This window comes from Sturnira hondurensis, unplaced genomic scaffold (genome assembly GCF_014824575.4).
Source record: "Sturnira hondurensis isolate 20B ecotype Veracruz unplaced genomic scaffold, ASM1482457v3 Scaffold0006413, whole genome shotgun sequence".
NCBI classification, from domain to species: domain Eukaryota; kingdom Metazoa; phylum Chordata; class Mammalia; order Chiroptera; family Phyllostomidae; genus Sturnira; species Sturnira hondurensis.
In genome coordinates this window covers 2727435-2747453 of record NW_028079044.1, presented here as the reverse complement: position 1 = coordinate 2747453, position 20019 = coordinate 2727435, and the positions used below count along the sequence as shown (strand labels likewise).

General features: G+C 37.3%; 1 protein-coding gene and 1 pseudogene across 23 annotated transcripts in view; both read left to right on the top strand.

Moving 5' to 3' along the window:
• The window catches only part of NRXN1 (neurexin 1), a 1091189-nt gene that overhangs the window by 152170 nt on the left and 919000 nt on the right, over window positions 1-20019 (top strand). The gene's annotated exons all lie outside the window — the stretch shown is intronic.
• Window positions 138-248, top strand: LOC118989052 (uncharacterized; annotated as a pseudogene).

The window sequence follows — 20019 nt, the reverse complement described above, 5'->3', positions numbered from 1 at the left end:
CTGAATTTTTGCTTGCTCTACCAGTTGCTGTTCTTCACTTTATAGAAAAAAAAGCTAGTATTTTTATTTTTTTTAAGTACCAATAGTCTTAGCTGGTAAACTTTATTTAATAGATACTATTAAAATCTATAGGTTTCATTGCTTCTCAGCCTTTTGTCTAAGATCAAGTGTAGTATCTGTCCTTCTATCAGTTTAAAATCCGTAAGTTTCCATCTATTATTCCAACTTACTTTAAGGCAAGATTATATGTTCCTATTTCAAATTATCATAGATTTTTTAATTTTCATGAGATATTGCTGCACTTTTATTTTTTAAAAGTAATGTGATCCTGGTAAACATAGTTCATACCCACCTCCTACAAGGCTACGGTGTCAAATACTGGGACTGCCAGGCGTGAGTACGTATACTTCAGCAATATGCCTAGCCTGATTTCCATTCTTGGTATGGGAGAAATGGGAAAGGTACCCCCACATTCAAGGTATTAGTAATTCTTTTGGGAGAGAAGAAAAACCTATATTTGGGGAGGATACCTAACCAAGTGGTTCTGGTAGCATTATTAGAATATTCATATATTTTACATAGTATCAGAACCCCATTGTGTTATCATCACTACAGTAAATTGATTTCTTGTAGAATTATGCTTTTGTCATGCTCATATCTTTTCATTAAGTCTGGTTGGTTCTTAGGTCTGTTACATTTAAAATGTGTTCAAAAATAGTGAAAAATCACTGAACTAAGACACCGAGTGTCTGTATGTGACAGATATTATTGTTAAGACTGCTGTCAGCTAAATATATTAAGTGAAATACTTTATCTGTGTTATCTCAAATTATTTAATCCTTATTTTATGAGTAGATTCTATGTTATAAGTATGTACCTTTTATAAATGAGGAATCTAAAAGAAGTAAAATGCTTTACTCAGATTCACAATTATTAAATTTAAATATTTAAAATAATCACTGGGAAGAAATGGCTAAAAATGATTTTGATTTACTACCTTGAATAGTGCATCATAAAGTGTAAAATAAGAGACTGGGTACAGAGATAATTTGAATAATTATGACCCAAATGTGATAGAGCAAAAATAAATCAGCAGGGTGGTGGAGTGGGCCGGCTTCAAGCTCTGATAGCCCATAAAAACCTCAAAACACAACAGCGAACTGTCAACCAAATTCTTCAGAACTCTGGATAAGTTAAAGACTTACTTTGAACAACTAAGTGAATGCTAAATTATGAATGCAAGGGTGGGCAACATAAGAACATCAATGTAATGCACCACATAAATAAAACAGAGGGAAAAACACTAGCCCCCCAAAAAAGACCGTAGAAAAAAGGGAACTTCAACATGAGAAGAGGCATTATGAAAAGTACACAGCTAACATTATATTCAGTAGCAAAACTAAACATGTTCCATTTTTGTGTGATCACCTAGAGAAGAAAAGAACTGGCTGGTAGAAACAGGGCATTTGGTTGTGGAACTAAAAAGCATCGTTTTTCATATATGTGTTTGTTTAATTTATTTTCTTAACCATTGTATTAAGATCATCAGTAGATTTTTTTTATTTAAAAAAATTGTAGATAATTTACATGAATTGTACTTATTTTGAAACTTCATTGTGGGATAAGGAAGTAATCAAGCTATATTTCATCAAAACTAAATGACTTATTTTTAGTAGAAGTTGCAGCTGAAGTTGCTTTGCTCACAAAATGAAAACTTTCAAAGTTTACATCTAATAACATAGATGTATTTGGAAAATCATTCCTCAAGGTCCTTTGAAGTCCTCATTTAGTTACCATTAAATACACATTAGTGTGTGAAAATTTGTATTGCTAGAAATCATTACTGACTTAAGATCAATTGAATGCAATTAATGCAGTTTTGATTGATGCATTGTTGAGAAGATAACATTTGCCATAGAATATGTCTATTTATATCTATTCCATAAACTCAAGGTCTCCTATTTTTCTTACTGTTTTTCTCTTAATTTTTTCTCTAAACTGCTGACTTCTAAATTCTGGCCTACTGCAAGAGAAGGTAATTCAAACTGTTAAAATATTTTTCCATGATCTTTGAAATAATACATTTTTGTGCTTCACATTTATTCTTTTTACTTTTTATTGAGCCATACTATGCATACAGAAGGCGAAACTATCATACCTATTGTGGGGGCGACTTTTCCCGCAAGTTCCCCCTGTCCACCATGAATGAAAGTAAACACTACCAAGACATGATCTGCTTGAGAAGGAGAGGTGGCCAGTTTCTCAGAGGAAATGAAGGCTAGGAATGGCCAGTTTCTCTGAAGAAAAAGGCCTCGAACCCCTTCCTCCAGGTGCTTTTATTGGATTGTAATACACGGGAATACAGGGTGGCAAGGATCAAACAGTAGGTAACACTTCAAAGAAATCTGAAGGTTTAGTCTGAGTCAGAGTCTGTCAGGAATGGAGTTTTGCAGAAACTTTAGGATTTCCTGCTGGAACCCTTAACATATGAATGAAAGCATTCTTAGCAAAGCAGGTTTCACAGGTTTTTCAGGAACTCTTTGTGATGCCGGATTCGGCCCCCTGCCCTTCTCGGGATCCACTCTGGCATGGCAAGGAGCTGCACCTCTCCCCATCAGGGGAGATTAGAGATGGGAAGCGCTTCTCCCAGAGGACATGGGGACTTGGGCTATGTCACATAGTCAGGGGGCAGGGGTCTATTGCTCGCTCTTTGTTGCAGCCCCCCCCGAGTCCTTCCATGATGACCTCCCGAGTGATGGAGTTTGGCTTAGGTTGCCCTCTGCTGTGAGGGGCCTTACCCATCTCTGACTTCCGACCATGCTTTGGGGGCAGGGAGGAAACTGAGGCAGCATTTGCTACCAGAGACAAGCTTTGTCTCCTGTGGCTTGAATTCTGGAGGTCACTCGCTCATCCTTAGCCATGGGGGGTAGAGTTACAATTCCTGAAACCAGGCAGAGCGGTCCCCAACAACCTATATATCATTACTATTATTAACTACTCGAGGCCTTAGATTTCCCTTTGCAAATCGGCTCATCAATATTTCTAAAATGTTTTGCTATGATTTTGATTGGGATTGCATCACACCTATAGATAAATTTGAGAATTTACATCTTCAGACTACTGAGTCTTCCAGTACATGAACATGGTGTATCATCAGATTTTTACAGCTTCAATCAGATATTACTTTTCATGTTTGCATAAGTGTCCTGCGTATCTCTTGAAGATTTGGTCCTAAGTATTTGATGTTTTTACACTGTTTTGAATAGTGCTTTTAAACTTCAGTTTCTATTATTTGCTAGTTTACAATGTCAAAAATTGCACCTGACAAAAAATAAAGCAGGTAAGGAAGACTACGTGATGCTATTGCAATACATGGAAGAGGCCAGAACTCAGTCTAATTTCAACTCCACTGAGTTGTATGAGGGATTTTTTGATAGCTGGGGTGGAGGGATCATAGGCCATCTGTTTCATTATTTGACCTATGCAAAGAAAATGTAAATTTTCTCATGTCATCATAAGAGGAACTGTATTTATATATTGGAGCAAGGTGCCCACCAAAGTTAGGCTCCTACCTTCACATGGAGTTTGGAAGATAGGGACAATATTTTACTTGATGACTAGATTTTAAAGAGTTAGCTTCCCCATCCTCAAGAGAGCCCTGGGTTGCAAATCTGGCAAAAGAATTTTAAAAAGATTTACATTTTAAAAGGGCAAAGAAGTAATTTACAATGATCAATTTTCCAAAACAAGTGCTCTGAGGAAAGGAAATGGAGAGACTTCTGTGGTCAGACCATCTGGGTTCTGTAAGGGCAGAAATGAGAAGGAGGTCAAGGGCCTTGAGGCAGAAAGATGTCAAGCTGTGGAAATTGTTAAGACTGTCTGGGTCACTAGAAATACAACTGGTTTTGCTATATTGACCTTCTATCCAGCAACTTAGCCACATTCATTGTTAATTTTAATAGTTTGTCAATCTTCTTTGGATTGTTAAATACACAGGGATGGGCAGGAGTAAGTTTACAGTTGTTTGTATGGAAAAAGACATGCAGGTTATGATTATTACAATAGCTGTATCAACTCAGAAAATGGCACAGTGGCACAATGCATGTAAGTGTTCAAATTGCCACCCTTCATTATTTACACATCTTGTCATCCACTTGCTATACTCAAGCACACTTTGGTATGGAGGTTTTTACCTACTTTTGCCCACCTGTGTATGTATAATCAGGTTATATATGAATAATGACATTTTTCATAACCTTTGCAATCCTGATGCTTTTTCATTTCCTTTTCTTAGTTAATTATGCTAGCTGGGATCTTGAATGATAATGAATTAAAGTGATGATAGAACACATTCTTTTAATATTTCATCATTGAGTATGATTGTATAGGTGTTTTTGGTTAATATTTTTTATCATGTTAAGAAAGCTCCCCTCCATTTTAACTCTCTAAAACAATAGGAATAACACTATATACCTCTCAACAATAATATAAGTTTAGTCAAATACATCCTTAAAGTTTCTAATCGTAATGTAAATTAAATTTTCTGCCAGGGTTGTCCAACCCATGGCCCGCAGGCCATATGTGTTCTAGGATGGCTATGAATGTGGCCCAACAAAAAATCATAAATTTACTTAAAACATGATGATATTTTTTCCTGATTATGTGTGGTGATATATTTAATGTGTAACCCCACAAAACTCTTTTTCCAGTGTGGCCCAGAGACACTAAAGTGTTGGACATCCCTGGACCTTTTAGGACATACTGACTGCTATACACAGTCTACTGTAACGATCAACTCCAGAACTCAGAAAGTCTTGTTTCTCACTTATGTGATAGTCCAGTGAAGGTCAAGAGGGTATACTTATAGTGGTGAACAGACTCTGCTTAGTCCTTAATTCAGTGATATAGATTTCTTCCATCCAATGGCCCCCAGGACTCCTGAATCTTCTGGAGGATATGCATCTGATTGGCAAGAAAGAGAGAAACTGAGAGCAATCTGAGAGAGAAGAAAAGAGAAAGAAAGCATAAATGTTCTAAACGGCATCATCCCAGAGATAATACACATCACTTCCTCTCTCATATTCCAGTGGCAAAAATTAGCCACATGGTCCAACCTATATTCAAGTTCAGAAATATGTAGTCCAGGCGAGTGGCAAGAAAGAGTAGACAAATATTGATGAGCATCAGCTATCTTTACTACAATCCTCCAATAAACATACTAAGCATCCAGGATCTAAAATATACCAACTGCTTGACTATTTCATCTCTTTGCTCCATGTGAAGATACGGAATAATGCATTTTTGTCTTAAACAAAAAGAAAAATTCAACTGATGATAATCTTTAGGGAAGACAGCATACCAATCATTTAGGTGTTCAGTTTTAATGTTTTGCAAAAAACAAAAGGCTTTGTAGAAACTATACTTTTACTGTAATATATCCTTGGTATTTTATCATACTGATGAAAGCTTATGCAACTCTCCTTTGTAATTCCTCTTTGTGGAGGGACTGTAATGTATTTTTTTAACACTTGACTTATTTTCTCAATGTAGTTTAGATGGATAAACAGTTTAGACAGACATGGATTTACTTTTAAAGATTTATGTAAGCAACATCTTCTGGTAAAATTTCCCAAGGTGTCCTGGAACCACCCTCCAGAGGAGAACATGGCTGGGAAACCAAAGAGAGAGGCTGACAACCGCAGAATTAAACAAAGTGCTTATGAAGCGAATGTACAGACAAAAAGCAAGGTCTCCAGAACCAACAAGATGGTGAACCTCAGCATTCAGAAGGGGTGAGGGCTTAATAAACACAACCTCCAGGAACACAGATAGCTTGTAGCCTCATGGCACCTGCTTCTTAAAACCTGAATATTCCAAAGCAACGTGATGGGGCTGTTTATCTATGTCAAAACATTCCTTTTGGGTGATAAGACCCACCCCCTCAGGGTTGAACTACTTGGTCACTGAGAGGAACTAACTTGCTTCTTAAGATGTCGTGTATCACATAGGTCACATCAAGTGCGAGAAACCATTTTGCGTAAAACACATCTTGCAATTTTTCTCAAGTCCCATTATGACACAAAGTAAAAGATAGTATGTCTGAGGTCCATATTTTTATGAGGGAGTTTTTCCTGGCTTTTCTCAAATATATATATTTCTAATCTTACATTATACACCCACACATATCAGTTAGGAATAAGAATAACCAGAAAAGATGTTGTCATTCTCCTTTGAGACTTAGAGATAGGCAGTACGCCTAGAGATGTTGCTGGTTCCAAGTAATCCACTGATGCCAGGTTGAAAGCAAGATCAGGAAATGTGGACAGATGGAGCAGAAGGTTAACGTTGACTTCACCAGGGACAGGACAAGAGCACAGAAAGTTGCCTTCAGGTGAAGTGATCAGTCCTGCTTGCTCGGAAATGTTGTCATGCTACACATGTATGTTCATGGCCCTGTCTGCTGCTAACAGTGACTTATGATTACCAATGAAATATCAATATGCTTTTATGGATAGTATACTTTATACAAATCCTATGAATAATGTGTGAAGGAAGAAAATGTTTTGGAAGCAAATTACCCTGTTTAACTGGCCATTTCTACATTTGATTCTGTATAGCATTTTTAAATTTGCTGGGAGAACCAAATTTATGTTGTTTGAATATACTACTCATTAATGTTCACTGTTATTCTCCAGTGTGTGAGTATTTGCTGGCACTGTTTGTAAATATTTTTAATGAATGTTGTTATGAAAAAATATAATATAAAATCTCAAAATAATTTAAAACCTGGGCTAGCAAAAGCAGTATTATTTCAATGGCAAAAACAAACTCAGCGCAAGCCTATAAAATATTGTGTTCAAAGAGGAAATGAGATGATATGAAGCAACATAATAACAAACACCCAACTTAGCCATTATTTTTTATTCAGTCTTAGTAATTAGATCAATGTAAGTGTAAAATTTTTTTAAAATGTGTCTGAAATATTTGTCACAAAACAAAGGTCACATCTCTCAGTGCAGTGAGTGTGCTTTATCATTTCACTCTTTAATTAAAATATTAAATAGCTGTAGTATTATCATGCAAGTTAAAAATAATTTTATGGGCAAGTGTTTTGTGTTCATGTTCCCTTTATAAAAATCTTGAAATATTAAAAATCTATATCAGGTAAATATTTGTCATGTCATTAAAATATATAATCTTTTCCCAATATATTTGTTCATAAAAATAAAAAGCCCTATGGATGTAGTTATGCCTCTTTTTTATTTTTTACAGAAAACCTTTGAAACTTTTGTATAATTCTATCAGAAAAGTATGATTCACGGATTATTATATATTATAATTTTGAATATTCCATATGCAGTGTTAGTAAAATACATACTCAGTTATGCTTAAAGGAATTCCACAAGGCCTTGTGAATTTCAATGTCCTGTTTTCAAACCCTGAAGAGGATTTTTTTTTTAGGAATTTGTAACACTAGTTAAGGTGGCGATGAAAATGCTGTGGGTATATGTGGGTTCTCCCTTAACTCCATCATAAGTGACTTGGGCTCCATCTTGGTGTGTGTGACTGATTAGCTATAAAGCCTTTTATGGTCTGCTGTTTCTCTCTGGGTAGCTTGGGGAAACATCAGAATGGAGCTTGATAAACATGGTTTCATCTCTAGCTTTGTCAGTTAACAGCTGTGTCACCTTGGCTCTTACTTAAATTCTCTGAAACTTATTTGCTTCTAAAATACTGAAAACAGTATTTTAAGCAAGAGATAATGCATGTGAAGTGCCTGACAAATAGTAGGAATATCATAAATTAAGTTACTGTGTCCTTTTCAAATTTACCAGAGCAATAGGATAAAAACAAACATAATATTCATGCTTTTAAATTTGATATATCTGACTGACTGTAGTGAGAAAAATATCACCAAGGAAATGTATAAATGAAATATACTTAAATGTTAGGATATTAATTTTTGATATGCTAGGCAATCTAACATAATTCAGAGTCTAGAAAGTCATAAATTCTTTAAATGTTTGTCATTTCTCATGGAAATAATGTTGTTTTGTCTAGAATAATGTATGCTTTTGGTGGGTGTTTTATGGAGAAGGGGTATGTAACTTAAGAATTTGTTACAGCACTTGTATCATAATTTTCTATTGAAAATCATTACCCTTTAATGTGAATTTTATATATTTTCAATTCCATAGATGTTCTTAGACATTATTTGGCTTATTAGTACGTAGATTTGAACTATCCCCAAATCTGTCTGACACTCTCCCAGTGTTGTTTGAGCTTCTCCATACCTCGTTCCTCAGGGTTTAGATGTCTTGTTGAAAACCGTGTGTGTGTGTGTGTGTGTGTGTGTGTGTGCACTTTTACATAATTAGTGGTATTTCATAACTTTTTTTCAGTTCTGTTTTTATTAGCATCATGAGAACAAAGACATCTTAATGTTGAATTACTTACATTGCATAGAAAAAGTAGCAATGGCCCAACAAAATAAAGCAAAAATACTGCATTTTGAAAATTTGTAGCTGGATATTATTTACCTTGCTAGAAACATTATTCAGTACTTTTTTCTATTTCTTTAAGAAAATGAGAATATAGAAAACAAGATATATATATCTTAGAACACATTAGAGACAGATGCTCTTTGCTTTTGTTGGTGAAAGGGGAATTAATAGCTCAAAAAAAGAAAGAAAAGAAAGACAGTGTTTAAGATTGGATTACATCTATCTGTCTGAGATTTTAATGGATTATACTTTTAACAGAGAGGACACACCAATTTCAAATCTTTGTTTTAGAAAAATATGTTCCTTAGGCTTATTATCAGAATCAGTTTTGAACTTGATTTAGATTAATTTATTTGATTCACTTGATAATAGGATGTTACTTAATAATCCGTAGTTGACTTTCATATCTGGTCTACACCTCTTGACTAATCTATTTTCTGGCACTATTATTCCTTGTTTAATTTAGTACAGGATTATTTAAAGCTTATTATATGTAGCAGCAACTCACTTTTGGTTGGTTCAAGTTAGTAAAGCCCCATCTTGGTGTTTCTTGTGATTTATTCTTCACTTTGGGTGATTTGCATTATCATTTTACATTTGTTGCTATAGGTTTATGTTCAATATTCTTTTCTATTTAGGAAACCAAGAACCTAAGTCTAAGTTTCAAATTGGGTGATTACTGTCACATCCATTCTTTGTGTGCAGAAAAGAAATCCTGTTGCTATTCAGGAGGTCAGATGCTGTGTCATCTAAGGCAAATTCTTGACCATTTGGAACCACAGCTGCTTATTTCAAATATGAAGAAAACTGTATGAAAACTGTATGGAAACTGTATGATGATGAAGTGAGAGGATCTTTTTAAATACTGCTCACTTGTTTAGGTAACAAATATTAATACGTGCCTAGCATATCTCGTTCCTTGTTCTGTTTGTGGGAGATAAAATAGTTCATGGAGCTTGTATTCTCATGCTGTGAATTGTGAAGGTTACCAAATATATCATCCCTACTATAGCCAGTCTCTAAGATACTTTCATTTTTTCTTGAGTTAGTTAATTTTATTTGGTCAACAAATGATATGCTATCATTTTGGCTTTTCTGAATATGTACTCTTAATTTCAGTTGGTCAGAGAAGAAATAAAGGGAGAAGGGCTGATTTTGATTAAGCAGAGTTAAATTACCTATGATCCCACATATAAAGTTTCATATAACTTTTGCCAGCGCGAGTTGATCCTGTACCTCATTTTCATTACTTAAAATCAAGTGGCTGCCGTGTGTGTGTATGTGTGTGTGTGTGTGTGTGTGTGTGTATGTTGTGAGCAACTGGAAAGCAAATGTTTCAGCTATTTCCATATCTGACAGCAGAATTGTAGCAGGGAGGGCTGATCGTCTGCGCCATTGTTCTTCATGTCCCCAGATTTCACTCTGTCATTATGATAGAGTGCTGGGACAGAAGTAAAACTTGATTTTCTCACATAGCCCAATTTGTGTGGACGGCTGCATGGCAGGACTTACAACATGCTAGAGATTAATCTCAAGTAACAGAATACTTCGGGATGTCTTCTTTTTGTTTAAAACATTTTTTAAAATTTATTTATCTTTAGAGGGGAAGGGAAGGAGAGAGGGAGAGAAATATCAATGTATGGTTGCCTCTCGAGTGCCCCCTGCTGGGAACTGCATCCCCTGCCTGGAACTGGCCCGCAACCCAGGCATGTGCCCTGACTGGGAATCGAACCTCGATCCTCTGGTTCACAGCCCTGTGCTCAATCCACTGAGCTACACCAGCCAGGGCCGGGATGTCTTCTTAATGCTGTTATTCCCTATAGCGTCAGGACTCCCACACTATTTGACATGATTCTTTTCCTGCAGCTGATACCCAGAACCACAAATGCCCATAGGCACATCTGGGCACTTCAGATTAGCAAGAAAAAAAAGATGGGGATAGAGTATATTAATTATACACAAAGGGGCAAAAGTAGGTTTATAATTGTGGATACATGAAGCAGTTTATTCTTATATTATTATTATTTATTACTGTATAATTTTCCATATGAATAACTGTACTCCTACTTTTGCCCCATCCTGTACACTGGCCCCTTCGCAGAATAGACCACAGGCAAGAATGGGAAAGAGTAGCTTGGCAAATAAGTCCCACCTGCCCTCCTGGAAAATCTATTTTAGTATGTTCACTTATACCTTAATGTGCTGAATATCACACACATGATCTCTTGCTATTAAATGAAGACATTAGCCTGTTTTATAAAGCAGTTTCAACATTATGGGGAAATAAGTTTTGTTGGTGGGGGAAGGTTTGTTCAGAACTCCTGAAATTATACTGCGTGATCTAGTGTCCACCCTTACACACTAACCGGCAGAGAAACATAATTAGTAATAACTGCAGATACACTAGTAAAATGCCCTGGCTTGCTTATAAGCAGATTCTTTCAAGCACTGAGTTCAGTGTTTATATTTCTCAGGGTTCTCCAGAGAAATGGAAGGTAAGAGGGGCAAAAGGAGGTGTTAGTGGAGAGAGAGAAATGGTAAGGAATAGATTCACCCAATTGTGAGGGCTGTAAAGTTTAACATCTCTAGGGTTAGCCAGCAGATTAGAGGTTCATCTAAGAATTGATAGACTTCAGTTTAAAGGTTGGAAATTCAAGTGGAATTTCTATGACTCACTCTGGAGGTTGAAGTTCTTCTTGGGGAACCCCAGTCTTTGCTATTAAGGCCTTCCTCAGCTGACTGGATGCCCCCCCTCACCACATCAAGGAGTGTAATGCACTTTCCTTAAGGTCAAGTGGTTGTTAATCACATCAGCGAATACTTTCATACCACATTTTGATTAGCATTTGACCCAACAACTGGTCACCATAGTCTAATCAAGTTACACATCAAATTAACCATAGCAGTGCCCAAAATAGAGACACAAACAATTCCTATCTACTTTGTAAAAATGCTGTATTCATAGCATTGTGAAAATGTTTCTTTGAACATTAAACATTTTTTTTTGCAGTGGGGGGTAAAAACCTACCAATGAATTTACACATTTGGCACAAGTGATTCTGAAGAGAGCTTTTTTTTTTTTTTTCCATGCAAGATCCTCCAGGGGCAATCTAGGGAACTATTTATTTGGATTCTGTGGTTGGAATAACGGGAAACGTACAAGAGAGTGCACAATGTCTTCTTCATCCTTAATTAAATCCTGATCTCTCTGTCACTTTAAAGAGATGTTAGTCTCTCTGATCCTTGGAGTACTAGACATACAGTTTTCGTAAAAGGCCTGTACAAAAAAAAAAAGTCAAAGTAAAACAGGAACTGGTGGCTCTTTCAGATGGTCTAGGGTTGTAAGGCACAGGGGGAAGAGGAGTAAATTCTGTGTGTCAGACTCAGCAATTCATCAAAGAAACTGCGTGGCAAAAAACAAAACCACTAAGCCTTCTAAAACTTCTAAAGCTTCTTCATGGGGCCCTCTACTCACAGGATAAATTCTAAATAGCCCTCAGCCCCAGGCGGGTTCCAGAGGGCACTTGAAACTGGTGAAATCAGTTGACGTGACTAACAGTGGGCTCTGGTAATGTAGAGGTGAACAAAGCCAGCATTAGTTTATGCTATTTTCATTCTTATTTGCAATAACTTTGTGATTCCTCTCATTTTCCAACACTGACTGAATTACTTCTCTCAGATTTATGTAGATTGGTATCTATTCCCTTTTACACCAGCGCTGCCTCCTATCTTCAAAAACAGATTTCGGAGAATCAGGGAAGGCAAACCTTGAAAACAGATTTACAGTTCTTTTGGAAGCTAATATTGGAGGTGGAGGAGTGGCAGCTGGTTGGATGTAAATTATTGCAAGTAAAATGTGTCAATCACAATTGATTAGCGTTTATAGAGTGCCTATATGGCTCTATCACAGCAGAGTTGTTGCCAAGAAAAATAATTCTTCAGAGTTCTTGCTTTTTGCATTCTTCCCAGAGCATGGCTCTTAAACTCCTCTGGCTTGTTGCTGACCCTGCAACAGTTTCCACCCATGGCTTTGTGAATATGACAGTGTGTACTTGCTAGGACTGTGCATGCTTATTATTATTTGGGTACTCTGAAATGTAACCATCACATGTTTTAAAGAAAGTTATAGACTAATAGGAGGGAAATTATGGGTACACACACACACACACACACGCATATATATATATATATATACATATATATATATACATATATATATATAAAATCTGTTAAATTGTCCAAGACTGCTAGCATCTAGTGTTCAAACAAAGGGCAGATCACTATAGTGCAGTGGTCCAGGGACAGTAGAATTTGATCTAGGTATGGAATGAAGTTCAGAATTTGAACAGGCATTCAACTGTTAACGTAGAATTTTCTACTCCCTTGACTATCCTTTAACTATTCTGCACTTAGATTAGAAAAGTGTCTTGATATGTCCACAGCGTAATTTTGTTCTAGCTTGTTTAGAAAACCCAGTTGAGAAGACTGGTCAACAGTGTTGTGTATGTGTGTTTTGAGTGGGAGGGTTACACCAAGCAAATCAATGCTCAACAAGGATGCCAACCTGCAGATGAGCGCCCCTGAGTTCTGATGGAAAAAAAGAGAAATGAATTAGAGTGAAATCTGGATACATACTTCAGTAGCAGTGAAATGTAAAGATTACTACTACGGATGTGTGGAGGATCAAAAGGGGGGAAGTAACTTAACCCTAGCAGAAGTATAAAGAGATTTAAACCAGGAACGAACATTTTCTTTTGCCAATAAAAGAATCACATTTGTTTTACATCAGTGTCACATATGTTCCTTGGGACTCATTCACCACACTAATATCTTGGCATAATTGGTAATAAGCTTAATTGTTGCCTCATAAGAACATAAAAAATCGATGTCTCTTCCACCGTGTTACTACTTGAAAATATGAAAGCTGAACACTAGGCAAACGTTGAGATGGCTGGCAATTTGGGGATATATCTCAGTTGTAGTGATAAACTGGCATGTTTTATCTCATTACAATTGTAGATGCTTACTATAACAAGTGTGTGGAAAGAAGATTGTGAGAGAAGTGGAGAACTGGAGCAAATAATGGCATTGTAATATGCATTATAATAGGCATTACAATGTATACCCAAAGAAAACCCAAAAGGCAAATCACCTCATTTTACGTCAGCCACTAAGCTTTATCATTTTTTGTTCTCCTCATATTTAGCATAGTGCTTGATACATAGAGATTCAAAAAGCATTTGTTGGGTTTAATTGCATTTTAGTTGTAAAGCATTTAGCTGTACAGTATATGTTAAATATTTGGTATAGTCCGCAGTACTAGACCCCAATGTTTTTGTTAGTTCCTGAGTGGAATTTTATGTTATGATAATAGTGTCACAGACTTTTGGAATGCTTTAAGAAACAAAACAAATTCTCTTGCCAAATTTGCATTAGAAAGAAAAACTAAGTTTTTCTGTTTCTTTTAGTTTAGGATAGGCTGGGTTTCACCAAAAGGTAGATGTACCTCGGTATTTCAACAATATTAATTAAAGAATCTTTATTTGAGGTCATGCCTTTCCATCTAATAATTGCAATCATTTGTTAGGCTTCAGATAGAGGGAAAGGATACTTAGATCCATTGGTTCTTCTCTGCTACTGCAGATACACACAGCAAGACACCTCATAAGGGTCAGATATACCTCAGACAATCTGATGAACAACACACAATTATAGGGTTCCTTCCACTTGCATGGGTTTCTGTTTAGAGTCTGAATCCTTGGGGGCACTTGGTTCGGCTGAATCTAGTTGCAGTATCTGTTGTTAGCTTTGGGGGAGCAGAGCTTTGTCACCTTTAAGCTGTCAGTGAAAATCACCATCCACATGAGATAAGATTTGATTGAAGCAGAAAAACTAACTGAAGCACTACTTGCTTCTGTATCCAATAGCTTAGACTGACCATCTCCTAATCCAGAATCCTAACTCCTGGGGCATTTGTGCCTGCCTAACCAGCTGTTCATTCTATCAGTCCTCTGCTTGCTTCTACCAAAATCCCACAAGAAGAATGTGACCTGGAAAACCTATTCACAATTGAGCAACTTAACATTTAAGACTGACTGTATTTGATAGGCATGAGGTAGGAGTCTTACGTTGTTTTCCAAGAGCACACTCACAATAACATACTCACAAAACATAAAAAGGAAAGCATTAGAGGAAGGATGCTAAGGATTCTAGATATTAGCATAGGGATTTGATTATGCAGAAATAATAACAACTGTTAACATTTATTGAGGAATTACTGTATGTTCAACATGTGTTACCTTTTTATAGGAATTATCTCATTATTAGAGAGACTATATTAATAGAAGCTTAGCATCTCCATATTCGGTATACTAAAGTTGGCAGATAACTTAGTTTCATTTAATTTAAATTTTAATATAGTCGTGCCAAGAAAACCTATTGCACTTCATGAGAAATTAGTTGTAAAATGTGTTCTACTCTTAACAACAAAAGAAATGATAAGTTTGTTATGGGGAGAATCCTCATATTACTAGAGGATTTCCTTATTAAACAGAACCAGCTGCTGGATGTCGAATGTGCTAGTGTAAAAAATTGTACCCATTAATCTAAAATACCACTTTTTTGGTATAAACAGCTGATAGGACTTTTTCACGTATTTGTGGTCCTACCGATTTCAACCTTTAAATCCAGCCATCTGATAATTTTTTTTAGATATATGCAGTCTTTAGCATTTTCCAGGACATCTCCTTAGTGCACACAGATTCTCACTTCTCAACCATGTATTTGAAAATGTGAAGGATGTTTATGCTGCTTACTGGACTGAAGAAAATCAAAATGGTTACAACGTGTGGCCATTCCTGGGAGGAAAGGGCCCCAAAGGGAACTGAATGAGATTCAACGTCTTTCTATTAATAGTCTTAAGGATACTTTCCTTTTGCTGTCATCCTCTTGTGGAAGGAAGAAGACCATGTTTTTGCTGGAAGAAATAAGAGGGAATAAAATACTTTATTGCTTTTATGACCACCATTTCATTTAGAGGAGGGTGTATAACATTGTTTAGGATCCAGGTATACCAGATATCAAAATATATTCTCAAAGCAACATACTATACAGTAAGAAGATTTCAAAGCTAATGTGAAAGAAGAGAAGCCTAAAGTTTCCATTTTCTCCCTGGGTGAGCTGTGACCCCTTGGGTTTCCATGTCCTCTTCTGGGGCACAGGACGGGAAAGTGCTCCCATTGTGGAGTGGTCGGGAGAATTAAATCTACTGTGTACAAAGGATCTGACAAGGACTTGGTATTACAATACGTGTGTGTGTTGATATTCAGTTTAAACTGCTGAAGCCTGTGTTCTAGAAAAATATTAACTAGAGCCAACTATTTATTAGAAGTTTCTTAGAAATGTTGGATCAATGAAAGTCAGAAATAGTGATGACATCTGAACTAAGGCAGGCGAGTCATTCTTTGCAAAACATTTGATGCCCCAATATAAAACAGGCTCTGTGGATGATGCTTATTTTTACCTAACTTAGCAGCTGCTTGTTGAGCAGTTGTAGTGTACCAAAACACTGTGCTGGGATCTGGAAAACCATATCAGAGGCGGATTGTTTGCCTTCAGAAAGAAGGGTGGAAATGGGAGGGAGGAAGGGGAACAGGGCGGGTGCGATGGGATGGGAGTAATAGTCAGAAAACTGTACTTAAAAAATAACTAAATAAATTTAAAAAAACTTAAAAAAGATCAAAATGGCAAATTACGTTCATGTGTATTTTATCCCAATAAAAATACAGATAAAGAAAAAAAAGAAAGCTTTATTATAAATTAAACCATGAGGTGCAAACCAATGGGATTGGTTGGAGTCAAGGCTATGTTCCTTAATTAATAGCGATTTATTTCATTCAGCGGAATCTGAAGTTAGTGTCTCTGGAAGCACTTACTAGATCAGCCTTTTTTTTTTTCACGGAGCACCATAAGTTTTTAATGACTGGTCTTTGGCTACAAATAGGGAAAAATTCTGTGGGGTTTTTCTTCTGAGTACAATATAGAATTTTTGATATAATTAATAATGTTCTAACAGCTGCAGTCTGGGTGTTTTGAAAACATAATCTTTTGGAGTTTATTAAGCAATTTGTATAAAATGCCAAAATGTTGTAGAATAAGATATTGCTGAGCATTTTGGGAAGCTCTCTAAAGTGGGGCTTATGGTAACTCAGAGCATAAACATCCAAGCCCTTGTCAAAACTCATAGCCTACGTACTCTGGTTCTCCCAGACTGCCAAAATGATCATATCTCAAATGAGTTCAATTATAGTCAACTTGGATGCTTCGCCTTTTTAATTCATTCATTTGGAATAGTTTTATTAGGTTGATCCAGTTTATGATTATGAAGCTATTTAGAAATAATATATAATGAATTGGCAGTTACCTCAAAGCACATGGATTCTGTTCTGTGGCAGGGATTTTTGATACTGGGTTGCTTTTTATGTTTTCTTTTTCTTTTATATATTGTATTTTTTATGATACTCCGGGGATACTGATTTTATGTACTGACAATGTAGGTAGTGTTGTTATGTGTCAATCATCATTCTCAGTGTGTACAACTTGTATCACATCTCATTCTTATAACACCTTAAGAGTTATATATTACTATTATCTTCATTCTAGAGGTAAGAAAATGGAGACACATGTAGGGCAATTTGCCCAAGACCATGTAGCTAGTAAGCAATAGAACTAAAATTCTAAGCCAGATAATCTAGCCCCAGAGTCTCTGACCCTAATGATGGTGAGCGTCCCCTCAGCACTGGATGTTAACACTCTTGAAGTTACACTGGAGATAAAATATTGGTTACTTCTCAAGTTTTTAAAGATTCTGATAGGGTATTCTCTAGACCTCTGGCAACAGGGGCTTAAAATAGAGATTGGCAGACACTCAAGTCAGAGTGGAAGATTTTCAAGGGTATCAACAATGAAAGCATTTTTTTGTCTCTAGTTCATTGTCATTTTTCTTGAACACTGGCCTAGAGGAAAACTTCAGCTCCTTAGCATAACCCCAACACCATCTGCTTTGTCCCTTATGGTCCAACAGTACTCTATTATTCTAGGGCTAGTTTTACAGCACCTTGAAGTTATCCCTTAGACCCCAAATGCCCACTACTACTTCCTTTCCCACCCTCAACCCCCATGAGGAGTCTCTTGGAAACTGCTTCACACAGTTCAGCTCTCAGCACAATCATTTACCTTCACTTCAACAGACTGATGGGTGGATGTTCTCCTGTGTGCATGCTATTGCATACGACCTCCATTATTACACAGAATATGTTAGCTAATCTTTTGGCCTCATGTCTGTTTCTCTCACTAAATAGTAAGTCCCTTGAGGATAGTGACTCTTCCTTACAGAATAGGCTCACACAGTAAAGAAGATGTTAATAATGTCATGTAGAACAATAACTCATTCATGCCACACACATACACATGTACAGGGAAAATGAACCGTAGTGAAGGACATGAAGGGCTCAGCCCAGTGTCTCTGAGTAGTGATTATGAAATATCTATTTATTATGCTTTTTATAAAGTTTTGAAATTCTTTACAGAGACAATGAATTGCTTTTATTAAATTAAAATAGTCAACACGCAAGCATATTCTAGGTCTATTAGAAATTAAAGTGGAGTTCTTACTGAGCAAGAATACTATATACCAAGGGCTTTGCAAAAATAATGTAATTTTTTTAAATATATTTTATTGATTATACCATTACAGTTGTTCTATTCCCCCCCCTTCAATCCCCTCCACCCGCACCCTCCCTCCCCCACCATTCTCCCCCCCTTAGTTTATAACCACGTGTCTCAAGTTCTTTGGATTCCATATTTCCCACACTATTCTCGCCCTCCCCCCTATCTATTTTCTACCTACCATCTATGCTATTTTCTGTGCCTTCTCCCCTCTTCTCCCCCTCCCACCCCCCTGTTTCTAACCCTCCATGTGTTCTTCATTTCTATGGTTGCACTCCCAATCTAGCTGTCCTCTTGGTTTGCTTTTGTTTTAGGTGTGGTTGTTAATAACTGTGTGTTTGCTGTCCTTTCACTGTTAATATTTTTCATCTTCTTTTTCTTATATAAGTCCCTTTAGCATTTCATATAATAAGGGCTTGGTGATGATGAACTCCTTGAACTTGACCTTATCTGAGAAGCACTTTATCTGTCCTTCCATTCTAAATGAAAGTTTTGCTGGATAAAGCAATCTTGGCTGTAGGTCTTTGGATTTCATGACTTGGAATACTTCTTTCCAGCCCTTTCTTGCCTGTAAGGTCTCTTTTGAGAAATCCGCTGACAGTCTGATGGGTACTCCTTTGTAGGTGACTGTCCCCTTATCCCTTGCTGCTTCTAGGATTCTCTCCTTCATTTTGGTCTTGGCTAATGTAATTATGATGTGCCTTGGTGTGTTCCTTCTTGGGTCCAACTTCTTTGGCACTCTCTGAGCTTCCTGGATTTCCTGGAAGTCTATTTCCTTTGCCAGACTGGGGAAGTTCTCCTTTATTATTTGTTCAAATACGTTTTCCACTCGTGGCTGTTTCTTTCCCCCTTCTGGTACCCCTATAATCCGGATGTTGGAACGTTTAAAGATGTCCTGGAGGTTCCTAAGCCTCTCCTCATTTTTTTGAATTCTCATTTCTTCATTCCTTTCTGGTGGGATGTTTTGTTCTTCCTTCTGGTCCATTCCATTGATTTGAGTCCCAGTTTCCTTTCCATCACTATTGGTTTCCTGTGCATCTCCCTTCATTTCAATTAGTTTAGCCTTCATATGTTCCTCTAATTTGTGACTTTGTTCCTCTAATTTGTGACTATAATCTACCAGTTCTGTGAGCATCCTGATAAATAGTGTCCTGAATTGTGCTTCTGAGAGGCTGGCAATCTGTTGGTCGCTTAGAGTTATTGGCTCTGGGACTTTGAGTTCTTCTTGTGCCATCTTTCAGGTTGTTCGTGCCTGTTCCATAGCAGGATCAGAGCCCTAAAGTGTTCACTAGAACAGGGCAACTAAGTCGCTGGGTTGTGACCTTGTATGTGGGGGTGGGGTCAAAGAGGGACAATGGCTCTCACTGATATTGCAGGGCGACTAAGTCCCTGGGTTGTGACGCTGTATGTGGGGGCGGGGTCAAAGAGGGACTATGGCGTCCTGTCCCGCCTGCCGTCACCGGCCCACGCGTTTCGTCCCACTGCACGGGAGTGTGCCACCGCCGTCAGCCCTCGCCCCCTGGGGCCTGCGTGGTCTGTCTCACTGTGCACGAATATGCGCCTGCGGTCTGCCCCGCACCCCAACTGGTTCCCGTCTGCCTGCGCGCCTGGGTCGGGGGGCCCTGTCCCGCGGGACCCTGCTCGCTGCTGGCTCCGCCCCTCTTACCGTCCCCGTTGAACGGTTAGATGTAGTTGGACTTCCGTATAATTCAATTTTCTGTCCTTTGGTTGTGTCTTTGTTTCTCCAAACCTTTGTTGTGTTCAAACTTGGTTGTGGGAGAAGGCACAG